The sequence below is a fragment of the Euprymna scolopes genome, chromosome 5, assembly GCF_053919585.1.
Source record: "Euprymna scolopes isolate OS-2025 chromosome 5, ASM5391958v1, whole genome shotgun sequence".
NCBI classification, from domain to species: Eukaryota; Metazoa; Mollusca; class Cephalopoda; order Sepiida; family Sepiolidae; genus Euprymna; species Euprymna scolopes.
In genome coordinates this window covers 66818292-66831032 of record NC_136486.1, presented here as the reverse complement: position 1 = coordinate 66831032, position 12741 = coordinate 66818292, and the positions used below count along the sequence as shown (strand labels likewise).

The 12741-nt window shown below is 31.6% G+C and overlaps 1 protein-coding gene across 6 annotated transcripts in view; it reads left to right on the top strand.

The window, feature by feature from the left end:
• LOC145276832 (lipopolysaccharide-binding protein-like) overlaps window positions 1–12741 on the top strand; it is a 274030-nt gene that overhangs the window by 154832 nt on the left and 106457 nt on the right. The window contains exon 1 of one of the 6 annotated variants that reach the window (XM_080128192.1): window positions 8153–8287. The exons of the other annotated variants lie outside the window; for them this stretch is intronic. The gene's annotated coding sequence lies outside the window, so the exon portion shown is untranslated. Of the gene's footprint in view, window positions 1–8152; window positions 8288–12741 lie in introns of those variants that run through there. 6 annotated transcript variants of the gene reach the window in all.

The window sequence follows — 12741 nt, the reverse complement described above, 5'->3', positions numbered from 1 at the left end:
GTAATTAATGAACTAGTGTGCGGTAAAGGAATATTCAAAATAGTTAACCTTCATGACTGAGAATATTGAGAAGTCAGATTTATAATCTTGAAATGAAAAAGAGTACGTATTTAAATCATTGTCAAAGCGATGGGAAACTCAGCTTCATAGGTTTGTAGATTTAATGATGAACTTGTTGTTTATATTCCTGTGATTTTTGCATATTATAACCATTAACTGCTACTTGCAAAGGCATATATATTTGCGTAGTGTTTTCTTTACATAATCACCTTTATCGAAATGGTCTCGTATTATTTAAATCGATAATACAACGTACGATTTTTAATATTTGTGTATACACTAGGGACAAAAACAGAAAAAGCATATATTTAGCATCTAATTTGCTTAAATTAATAAACGTGCTATCATATATTAATATTTTTATAGTTGGTCTTCATCACTACAAATGTTTTTGTTTTATTTTATTTCATATATCGAACTTAAATTAATAAATACATAAGACCAAGCTCATAAATCCCTTTATTGAAGATCCGTAAAATACCAATATTTCACTAAATATACGTCATACAAAAATGAAAATTATATCATCAAATAACTGTCTCCACACAAGTTCTTTCCGAAAATTTTATTTAAATCCATGCGATATTCACGAAGTTATAACATTTTTATGATATTATTAAGTAATTTATGCTCTACATCGCATTATTGAAGTTTTTTTTTTAAACCCCCCCCCCAAAAAAAACGATTTACGGCTATCGAAAAGAAAGGACTGGTGCTGGCCTTGCAGAAGGAGTGTTCATTAATGATTAAGCTATGTGGCTAGAAAGGGATCTAAGAGCTTTGTTTTCATTCGTGAACAACCCCAACACTAAACTCAGAAAGGATAAGGGCAGCAGGAGAAACCTTTCACATCGTGATATTTTGAAGATTCGCACGGAAGTCAACCGAAACTCAAACAGCACTAGTGCTTCCATTTTTGCAAGAGCTAGAATCGCTCCAAGATCCAAACCGACCTGATGTAATGTGTTGAACAAGATGGCGAGGGACATCAGGCCTCCATTGAGCAAACACCATAGGGAAAAACGAAAGGCTTAGGTACAGAATTACACGAAAATCGATTTTCAATGTGTTCTATTTACAGATGAGACCCCTGCTACACTTGACGGTCCGGATGGATGGGCCAAAGTGTAGAACTCGAACGTAAGTTCATCGCAAAAAAGGAGGTTGAGGCATCATGTTTTTGGCGGGAATCATTATGTATGAGTTGGTTGAACTATTCCGAGTTCCTGGAGGTGTAAAACTTACCAGCAATGCGTACAGGGCTTTTTTTGGATAAAAATTCGTCACCATGACAAGATGACCTACCATTGTCACGTCACTTTAAGAGGGTACTATGCATGACAATGCACCATCCCATTCTATTAGTGCGACTGCAGCCTTCCCTGAATCAATAGACTTCTGGGGAGTATCTATCATGACCTGATCGCAGTGTTCTCCGGACCCTAAGTATGCTCAATATTAAAAAAAAAAATTAATGAGGGAGGAGCGCAATTTACTTCAAAGGATGCTGTGTGAAGAACATAGTTGATATTGCTAGAACCATAACATCTTTTTGGAGATAAACACTTGACTTCCTTGGAAGAAAACAACTTGTTTAAAGTTATTCAAAAAATGGTGGATATGTCGATAGAATATGTATTTGAGGCTTAGCACCTAGGATGTGATTTTCCTCAGTATTCTTTGGCCGAAAAATATAATAAAAAATAAAGTTGGCATGATAAAACATTGTATTTCTGCACTAAAAACATTTTTAGAAACCTGCAATAAAGCGATGGAAAGTGACAATTCCACGATAAAGAATAAAATATTATAACTTCGTGACTATCGCATGATTTTAAATACAATTTTGGGAATACACTAACCTTAAAGCACACGTGTTATGATATAATTTTCATTTTTTTGTGAAATACATATAGTGATATATTTATATTTACTAATATACGATATATTTACATATATATATATATATATATATATATATATATATATATATATATATATATATATATATTACTAATCTACGATATATATATATACATATATATATATATATATATATATATATATATAATTCAAACTCTTTAGTATTTGAATATAACGTTAAGTCGCAGTTTTAGTCATTGAGAACTGCTTTAAAGCTTCACCTCTCATTCATTTTCGACCACATTTGATACAATTTTTATCGTTTATAAATAACCTTCTCTGCTATATTGCGAAAAAAATCAATTCTCGTTGTAAAATAAAAGTTATGATGAATTTACTGGTGTTCAAAATCGTAAAAATTCGTAAGGAGTTCAGCGCCGTTTTTTATGATCGGGTTCTACAGGAAGCACATCGCTTCAGCGACTAGTGTTGCCACAAATTCACCGCTCTCGCGAAAAGAACACAAACAAGTGAACCAGAAAAAATGAAATCATACGAGTGCCACACATTGTTTCATATTATACATGTGTGTATGCATACATGTGTGTATGTTATGTTTATGGGGGTAAAATATAAGACTGAAATTAAACAAATAACAAGCAAATTTACCTGAAACCTGAAAAAATCATGGATTACAATCGAAAAATACGAGTATGATAAGTAATATGATTAGGCTTTAACATGGAAAAGAAAACGACACGATATTCTAGGAAAAATTTAATAAAGTTATCCCTCCAAATATTTCAGCATTTTGAATTCTTTAGATTAAATTAACATAAGATAATTAATTCTAAATGCTACAATTTATATATATATATATATATATATATATATATATATATATATATATATATATATAATAAAATTACAATAGAAATTCCCCTCTAGACCAATATATCGTATGTTGTCAAAAACAGACGACATATACAAATATACTCCATCTCGTATAGCAGCTTTCATCTCATGCATCCTTCGAACACTACTGTAAGCCATATTCAATTGTGATAATCAAATGCTAAATTGCACAAAATCAATTGCAACATCCGTAGAGGTAGGAGTCCCTATTGTTCTGTCTTAATATTAAGTTCTACTACCGCTACCAGATGTCTCCGGGACCAATTCTCAATGTTCCACAGATACTGTGAGTATACCAACCGTAACTGGCATATAGATTCGCATACGAAAAATGATCTTTCTAATGTCCGATTCATAAATAATAGAGTCTCTCTCGCCAAACTCCCTTCATTCTGATTGGTTGAGCTCAGATAATTCTCATAATCTGGAATCTAGTAATTCGCTTTATAAATCAACACGTAAAAATATGGGGTCGCTAAGAAACATATTTTTGGGTCCGAGGTCAATATCATTACTGCATTGGACATTTCAGACATGTAGGATGCAAATATACAAGAAAGATAATAATTAATCGAACGTTAAATCAAAACATTTACTTGCTTTCTTTTAAAAAAGTGAAATATGTGCTATACACTATAACTTCTCCATCTTCGTCGTCGACGTCTGTGTCAACGAAGGCGAGAATATATTTGTGTAAACATCAACACACCTGAGTTCTTTTGCTATTAAACATATTACATCAATATTGGGGACGTTTTTAATCAACACATTTCATACGTATTTATATATTGAACAGTTTATCTCCCAAATACTTGCGACTTGTATATTCAGATTTTTCCTATAAGATGAAGCAAAAACATCGCCGACATCTTCGAAGATGACGTCAATAAGACCGCGTCTTTTAGAATTAAACACACTGCATGTACACGGGTCATGAACTATGCATTTTGTATGTATTTATATATGGATGAGTTTAGCGCCCAAATACATTCATTGTTAATTTAATTTTAATTATTTTTACAGGTGGAGCCGAGGGCATACTTTAACCGGGCAACGCTGTTATATGGATCCCGCTAGTATATATAATAAATTCCACATCCAAACAGCGTCGCAGCCCACAAGAGTCATGACAGTCAACTAGGCTAGAGGTTCGCCCTCATTTCGGCTCATCAGTTAGAGACATTCGGACTCAGGATTCGAAACCTCACCCTCTTACATGCTCTTGTGGGCTGCGACGTTGTTTGGCTGTGGAATTTATTATATATAATCTCTCACATTCTGAAAATCATATATATGTATATATATATATATATATATATATATATATATATATATATATTATGCATTAGTTTCTCAATATTACCTACAATTAGTAAAAGTAATTTAATATTATTTTTACAAAATGCTAACACTTTCTGTCAGTCTTATTCACAAGGTAAATAAATTTGTATTAAAACAGTGCAGAAAGAGAACGCGTTACTGATCTCACTCTCTCTTTTCTCTCCCTCTCCTTCGCATTTTTATCGCCTTTCTCCCTTTTTCTCTCAGCTACTTTGGAGACACTAACTTTTCTTATAAAGAGTTCCTAAAACATATCTACCGCTACTGCAAATTGGCATTTTATTCTTCATCTTTTTAGTATAGTATTATTTATATACTAGTGATGTAGTTTAATATTACTTAAATTTTAATATTTAATTCATATAAATAATTGTCTGTATACACAGATCAATCTTACAGGTAAGAAATTCATTTCTATAACAGGAATAGGTTAGCTAAATTAATTAAGAATAGGAAACTAGATCTAATATTTGTAACACGTCTTTTCTTAAGATTAAGGGAGATGGGGTTTGATCAACAAGGCTGGGGAGCAGTGATGTAATATACTGTTTTGTTTTGAAATCATCGAAACAGTGTTTCAGGGTAAACAGCGGGTTTTGCCTTAAATTATATTAGTATTATAGTAAATTCGAGAGAATTATTTGATGCAGTGATTGCAGGTTATTAAATGACTTACTGACTAAGTAGCTTTATAACGAATGATAAAAAATATTATTTTTGTATAGTTTTGAAGGTTAAAATCTTCCAAGACTATATATATATATATACATATATATATATAAGTATATATATATATATATATATATATATATATATATATATATATATATATATATATATATATATACGTATGTGTGCGTGTGTGTGTTGGTGTGTGGGTGTGTATATATATGCGTATATATATAAATATATATACATATGTATATAATTATATATAAATATATATATGCATACACATATATACGATTGCTTGTGATTCGTGTTTACAATTAATAGTATGTTCATTATGTTAAAATATCTAATTATGTACAGCAAAACCAGATAGAATTCACAATTTTTAAGAAAATTAGAATTATACGATAAGATTATGTTGAGTTTCTATTACAAATATAGTACAGGAAACATGACTATATTCTGATTTAATAATGATTATCTTTAACTTCATTTGTTTGTGTAAAATGTATCGGAAATATAATTTGACAAATTATACACCGCATTTTCTCAAAATGTACTCAGAGTCTGATAATATTTTAGCATATTACAATCAAGGATTAAGGTAAGAGATATTTAGGGATATACCGGTTCTGTACATTATACATAATCACAACTTAGTCTATAATGTAACCAATGAAGGTCTGTAATTTACAGAACCTACACGTGTTCTTTGAGGTTAACTGATATATATATATATATATATATATATATGCATATATATATATCTTCTTCTCTATATAAATAAAATGAACTCATTTTTTCCCGTCTGATGTTGACATTAATAGGATAAAAATCAAGATATTTCATGCAAATATAATATGACCAAACGGCAGAACAATATCTGCGGTGTGTTATAGGCTTATTATTTCTCAAATTCCTCGATAATCTTAGATTTCTATACTTTTATCTGCTGAGAAGTCACGGCCAAAATCGGTTAAGATCAATGGAAGTGGTAAAATATTTTCTCTCTTATAAATTCCTCCCCCCCCTGCCACCACTTAACACCGTTTGGGGATCGTTCACAAGGAACAGTTGAGAAGAGAACACCGGTTTGGCTTCGTAGTTCTTTCATGTGAAGTTATTTAAAATCACTAAACTAAGCTGCAGTGCTCTGTGGCGAAGTGGTTAGCGTGCTGGACAATTCACATAACATTTTCACGTTCGCGCCGACCTACCATAGTCGTTTTTTTTTTGTTTTTTTTTCTAAACAACTGGAATGGACTTTTCTTGGTGGCCGAACTGTTAAGGTTGCAGATGTTTTTTTTTTTTTTCACACTTTATTTTCCTACTTTTACTCATGATTCCGGGTTTGATCCTTCCTACTTACCTACCATAACATTTTTTAAAACTCCCCCCCGTCCCGGAAACAAACACTCGGGCAATGCCGGGTACCCCCGCTAGTATATATATATATATATATATATATATATATATATATATATATATATATATATATATACTAGCATTTCAGCCCGGCAAATCTTTGTAATTCGTTTTCGACCAGAAATTTTACTGTTAAGGGGATCAAAATTTAACGAGTTTACCTTTGAGAACGCTACCAAACCCATCCCAATTTTTGGTATAAACAATTGAAATTGTAGTTACAGTATGCTTGGACATGGATATAACTTAATTACTTGATTTGAACCTAAAACAATAAATGTTAATGGGTATAATAGGAGATAACTTTAAAAAAATGATCTCTGTGGTCTCTACCAAATTACTAAAGACAATTTCTGGTCTAAGCATTTGTAATCTATATATATATATATATGTATATATATATATATATATATATATATATATATATATATATAAGCGAAAATGTGGGTGTGCATGTATGTATGTTTGTATGTATGTATGTGTGTGTGCGTGTCCGCTAAAAACTTTCGACAGACAAAACAAACATGGACAAACTTGATATCATATTGAAGCTCCATCCTTCACCCGAAAAATATGGAAAATTGGCCAAAAACGTTAATTTTTCCACCCTGAAGTGAACAATTTTCTACAGGGGGGTCAATAAAAAACGTCCTCACATGACTAGATCGGTTCTACGCATGTGTCAGATGACTTCATAACCTGATTTACTGTAAATATTTGAAGAACTGAGTAAATGTCATGTACGTCGTGTTAGCTCAGGTGGTTAGAGCGTTGGATTATTAGCTCAATGTTTTAGATTCATATCGTGGCGTGAGATGTCCTTTTTTTTCGATGTTTTAAATTTAAGCAATTTTAACGTAACGTTCGATTTTATGGGTTTTTTTTTTACTTCGCTTATTCTTAGGTTTTCATTAACACCCTCACCCTCGACCGACGACACACACCCAAAAAACACCCGGGTACCCACCGATTTTTTTAAATTTTAATATCGAGACATGCTTATTTAAGCCATTTTTCACGTGTGTTTTTTTCAGAAATTTTTACGTTCGTTTTTCTGTTTTCTTTTTTGTTTTTGATTTTTCGATTTTTACATTTAACATCGTTCGTTTGCCTTCCGTAACTTTTTTTTTTCAATGTTTTGATTACCCACCGCCCAGGTACCCCCCCCCGCTTCATTTTTCAGATAAGTTTTATCGCTCGTTTTTTGGTTTTCTTGTTTTGCTTAACGGATTTTTATAGTTTAATATTTTACGCAGATAATAAGAAAAATAAGTGCACAAAATGTTCCCTTTCTTTGATAGCAATGCCATTTATTGCTGTCTTATTGTTATAATTTTAAATCAGATTTCCAAACTTAATGCAAAGGTGAATGCAATTATGTAAACCTTAGCAAAAATGTATTAATTATCCCGGTTACATCAAGGGTGAATTCCAATATAATCATCCCACTTTTCTGAATAGAAACATACATATCAAAGTATTCCGGTTTTTATGGCTTTAGATTATTTCCGGCTATAAGGTGTATCTGTTCAAACCTTTACAAGAGATTGTGACATATTTCAATTTACTAGACCACCGGAGTGGACGATGATTCCAGAGTTTTTTGTACAATGTTCGGGCAGAAGATAGATTACAGTTTGATCCATGTTTGATAGACAGGAGAGTATATTTTAATTAAATTTTTACATTCTACACAACATCGATTTCAATAGAATTTTTAAAAAAATCCCATAGCGATTTCGGTGAAATGGAAAACCTAAGTTTTAGAATTTTAGAATGAAGACAAAATTTTATTTAGATTAATCAGTTGTTTTTATTTTTATTTTATTGTTCGTATTTTATTTCCTTTTCCAGATAATTCTTCTTTATTTGTAGAGAATACACAATGTTTCGGAACCTGCTTATCCATCCCGAGACAATGCCTTCTCTCTCCTGATAGTGCGAAGTTTTCTGGAGACTGGAATGAAATACCGCACGAGAGAAAACAGCGGTTAACACTATTGTATATAAGGTAGCCTGTTACATTCAAATAATAATAATAATAATAATAATAATAATAATAATAATAATAATAATAATAATAATAATAATAATATTAATAATATATGCTGTTGCTCACGCGCTTTATAGTGAGTTTTTTTTTACTATTCTATATGCCAATATTAGTTTTAAACTCTATTAACTTACATTCTTAATATAATTGATATTTTTCTTTTTTTACCCCAAGAAAAGATTTATTGTAACTGAGGTGGATTTAACGTGGATTAGGAGGGAGTTTCATCCTTGAAAACAATGGAGCGCGATGTCTTTACATTACATTAAACTAGCTAAGACGGATATGCAAATGCACTCACAGTATTAGTTTTATTTTCGGAATATGGGACCTCTACAGTGAATGAAAGAGTCTTGCTAAGTGTCTGGTTGATCTAAACGCAATTAGCGCTTTAGAATACATCTCGTTGGAGTATTCGCAATACAAGCACATACATGAAAAAAAATTACGATGATGGGACAGGTGTTTGAGCTTAATAAATAATGTGTATATATTATGTTAAAGAATTATGTTTACACGCTCTCTACGAGACAAGAAACGGAGGGGGAGAGGTGGGGGAAATAGAAGTTGATGTCCTATCCACGATGTAGCAACAAACACTCATGAAAGGGCGAATGTTGACTTTAGAAAGATATACAGATATATCATCCAGACGGACGTGAGATGTTTTCTACCAAATAGGGTGAACATATCTGCATATTTTACTTACTTTTTTATTTTCATTTGTTTATTTAATTCAGAAAATATATTCCAAAATTATATTGAATTAAAAATATTTGTGAATTTACAATATCGTACTTGTGAAGAATTTGAATCAGCTGTAACTTACTGGCCACTCGGCTTTGCTCGTGACATGACACCAACTGCAGGCCTTTGTCGAGTGTTTCCGATTATCAAAGCGTAAGAACGCTACTTTAGAAAAATAATAAATACACATATAAATATAATAAAATTACCAGACAAAATATATAACCAAAATGAAAAAGAAACAACAGCCTACCGTACAAATTTCGTTTTTATTGTTGTATCAATTTTGTTAATATTACAAAGAAACAAGTAAGCTATATTTTTATACCAATTTTGTTTAAGTCAAAAGAAATTAAACAAAATTCAAAAGCCATCTAAATTGTGTTTGTATTTTTTATATTTTTTAACAAATATTTTAAAGAAATTACTTTTTATGCGTTTTCATGTTTTTTTTTCTTTATTTTTTTTCATTTTTACTTTATCTTTGTAACGAATTTAAAGCATTTTTTTCATGGGCATTTTTCCTGTAGGGTGGAGATGGGCAACTTTTTTTTCCTTTAAATTACATTAAATAAAGACGGCCGGGATATTCCCTTAGGATTATACAGACTTTTCTTCGGTAGCATCAGACGGCGTCAACATAAGGTGAGACAGCGGATGTGGAAGAAACTTCGCCAATCGTGTTGCTTTCCTAAATATGGTTTAAAATTCGAGCAAACAGATCAGCAACAAATTCCTGTCTCTGCATTAACTCGAAAATATAACTTTCGAAAAATTCTCGGTTGGTTCCGTTTAATTTTATTCTACAATATTTCCCCCCAAATATCGTCTGCTCCTTTACAGTTGATTCATCGGTGACTTACACCAGATTACAGTCAAATCCGAGCGCATGACGTCATGTTCCGAGCAAAGCTGATCGGACGGTTATTAGCGTCGGGTTTAAATTCTGCATGAGTACCAAAATATTTAAGTAATATTTGTGTATTTTACTTATTAAATTTAAGCTATTAATTTCATATCAAACCAAATATTAATAATAACGGGAATATCCCATTTTATTATATAAATAAATCTGTCAACATTTCGTATATTATTTTAATAAATAGCTCAGTTTGGGGACTTCTAACTTTTTTTATATGCATAATTACGAATCTCTGACTTTTCCTGTGGAAATTGCAAATTTATCTGGAATCTAGATTCACAAAATATAATCGACAGGGTAGATTGTTCACAATTCGTCAGCCATAAAATGTCTCTCTAGTTCTGCTGACGAGGTGAACCATCTATTGCTAGCCTAAGTAAAGCGTTCGGCTCGAAATACAGTAAAGCTTCTCAATTTCGAAATAAAATTCAATCTTATTTTTATTGTTTGATTTTGACTAATGTACTCTTTGTTATTCTAACAGCGTTTCGGCCGTAGTACACTCTGGCTTATTTTGCATATGTACGTTGCTAAAATCGTGAATCTTTTGTCGATAGCGGGAACTGCACGAAATTTCAAAGGCGGCCCATTATTTAATCCACGGGGGAAGTACGCTGTCGTTATGTTAGCAATAACGTGTTAGACGTCTTAAGTAACTCGCATTTGTGTGTGTGTGTAGCATTGCCCGCGTAAGATTGAACCTTCAACACTAAAAATGTGTTGCTAAACACTAAAGTTTACTTATTTCGTTATGAAGACTTTTACACGGTCATTACTGAGGACTGACTGCGTGCTACGTAAATGAATTAAAGGATTCCGTTGAAAATTTCGTAAGGATTCTTAAGTTGACAAACTACAGATGAAGGAGTTCATATCGGCCAAAACGCTCTGCAAATAACATTTAGTATGATAATAGTAGAGCGAATAATCCAGAAAATATAATTCATAAAGCCGCATCTTAAGAAATCAGAAAGATAGAAATGCCTACTTTCGAAAATACGCACTTGAGGAAGGTATGAATTCCAATAATATGAAAGTAACTAACAATATGAAAATTATGGTTTTAATAATCCAAATAATTCAGATTTTCATTTCTCAACAGCAAAAGATTTGAAATATAATTATTGAATATTATAATTTGTTTTTTTACAGAATTATGCTTCCCAAAACCGATTAGCCTATATAAATTTTGCCAGTTATTGTAAAACTTGCATTTCGTCATAATGGCAAATCCAGTTAATTTAAAAATCATCCCATCTTAACCTATCAAACACGCTTCCAATTTTGATTGCAACAGTTGTTATTAAACAACTAAATAACGTATTTGTAATTGGCCATCTGCCACTGTGTGATGTTTAATTTCTTTAGTCGAAAGTCCATTTCAGGAACAAAGTAATTATATTATTTTAATTTCTCTCACAAATAATAGTAAAATGGAATATAAACGATGCGCGAATTAACTTGTTCTCTCGCTATATTTAAATTTCCATTATATCATTGTTATGTAAGTAGTCATTATAAAAAAAAATATTAAATGAACAAATGAAATATCCATTACAATAAAATAAAAGGGAGAATGCTCATCGTGATCGAGGTAATCGAAGTGATGATTTTTTTCAGTAAAATTCATTCGATCAAATCATTAGAAACGACAAGCAATCGAAATATGCAAATGAGAATGACATGTTTCGAATATAATGAGAAATCTGTTTATAAAATAAAAACATATAGAGAAATACGTGTATAACAACTATTTTTTAAAACCATCGATTTTAAGAAAATGTGAGTGAAATAAAAACTTATAAGCTTCTTTTTAATAGTTTTTTTTTACAAATAATGAGATTTTTCAAGATCAATTTTGTTCAACATTGAATTTGTATTGATAAACGAAAAGCGCATTTGGTATAATGCTTAGAATGTTGTGGAACTTTGCGCAAATCTCCATACAGTCAGACTTAAGGCTCAAATAATTTAACATGATAACTATTTTCATAAAAAAAGATAATGCCATGGAAACAGAATGAGTTCCTCCCGAACATAACCGATTAGCAAAGTATGTGCACATCTCCCTGCGTAGCAGCAAACACTTTAATTCACTGATTACTGCATTTGTTATTAAAATTGACTTATTTACACAATAGAGTGTTCATTCAAGTATATGTGTCGATTTCAAAATATGTATTTTTATTTTATTAAATAGGCCCTACCAATCAATCAACCTGGCATCATTTAATCACGCAGGTCAATACTTGGTACATGATCATGATGCTTAAAAGATGCTATCCTTCCTTACATGAGTTGTTTATATCAGTCATGGCTCTCGTTAGAGTAATTATAACAAGTAAAGTTTTGGATTGCGTGCCACTATACACTATTGTTTTCCAGATTTGCAAATGTTTACGGAAATATCCACTGAATACAACTAAACCAACGAAATAATTTCCCCTGTGCACAATTAATGGCATTCTATTCTGAATACTATAAATAAGCCGGTTATACATCTGGCCGATTAATGCACAGGCAAACGATGCCTACTTGGTGGATTATCCATTGATATTGAACCCATTGATGTGACACGTTTGAATAATGTGAACATAAGAACGTGTCTGTTTGCTGAACCTATGCAGATTAATGCATCTCAAGCTGAATTACGTTATAGACTATTAGTAGAAGTGGAGACGACAATCGGTTAGCTATTATATTTATAGATTTATGTAATATATACTGTGTGTATTATGCCGTC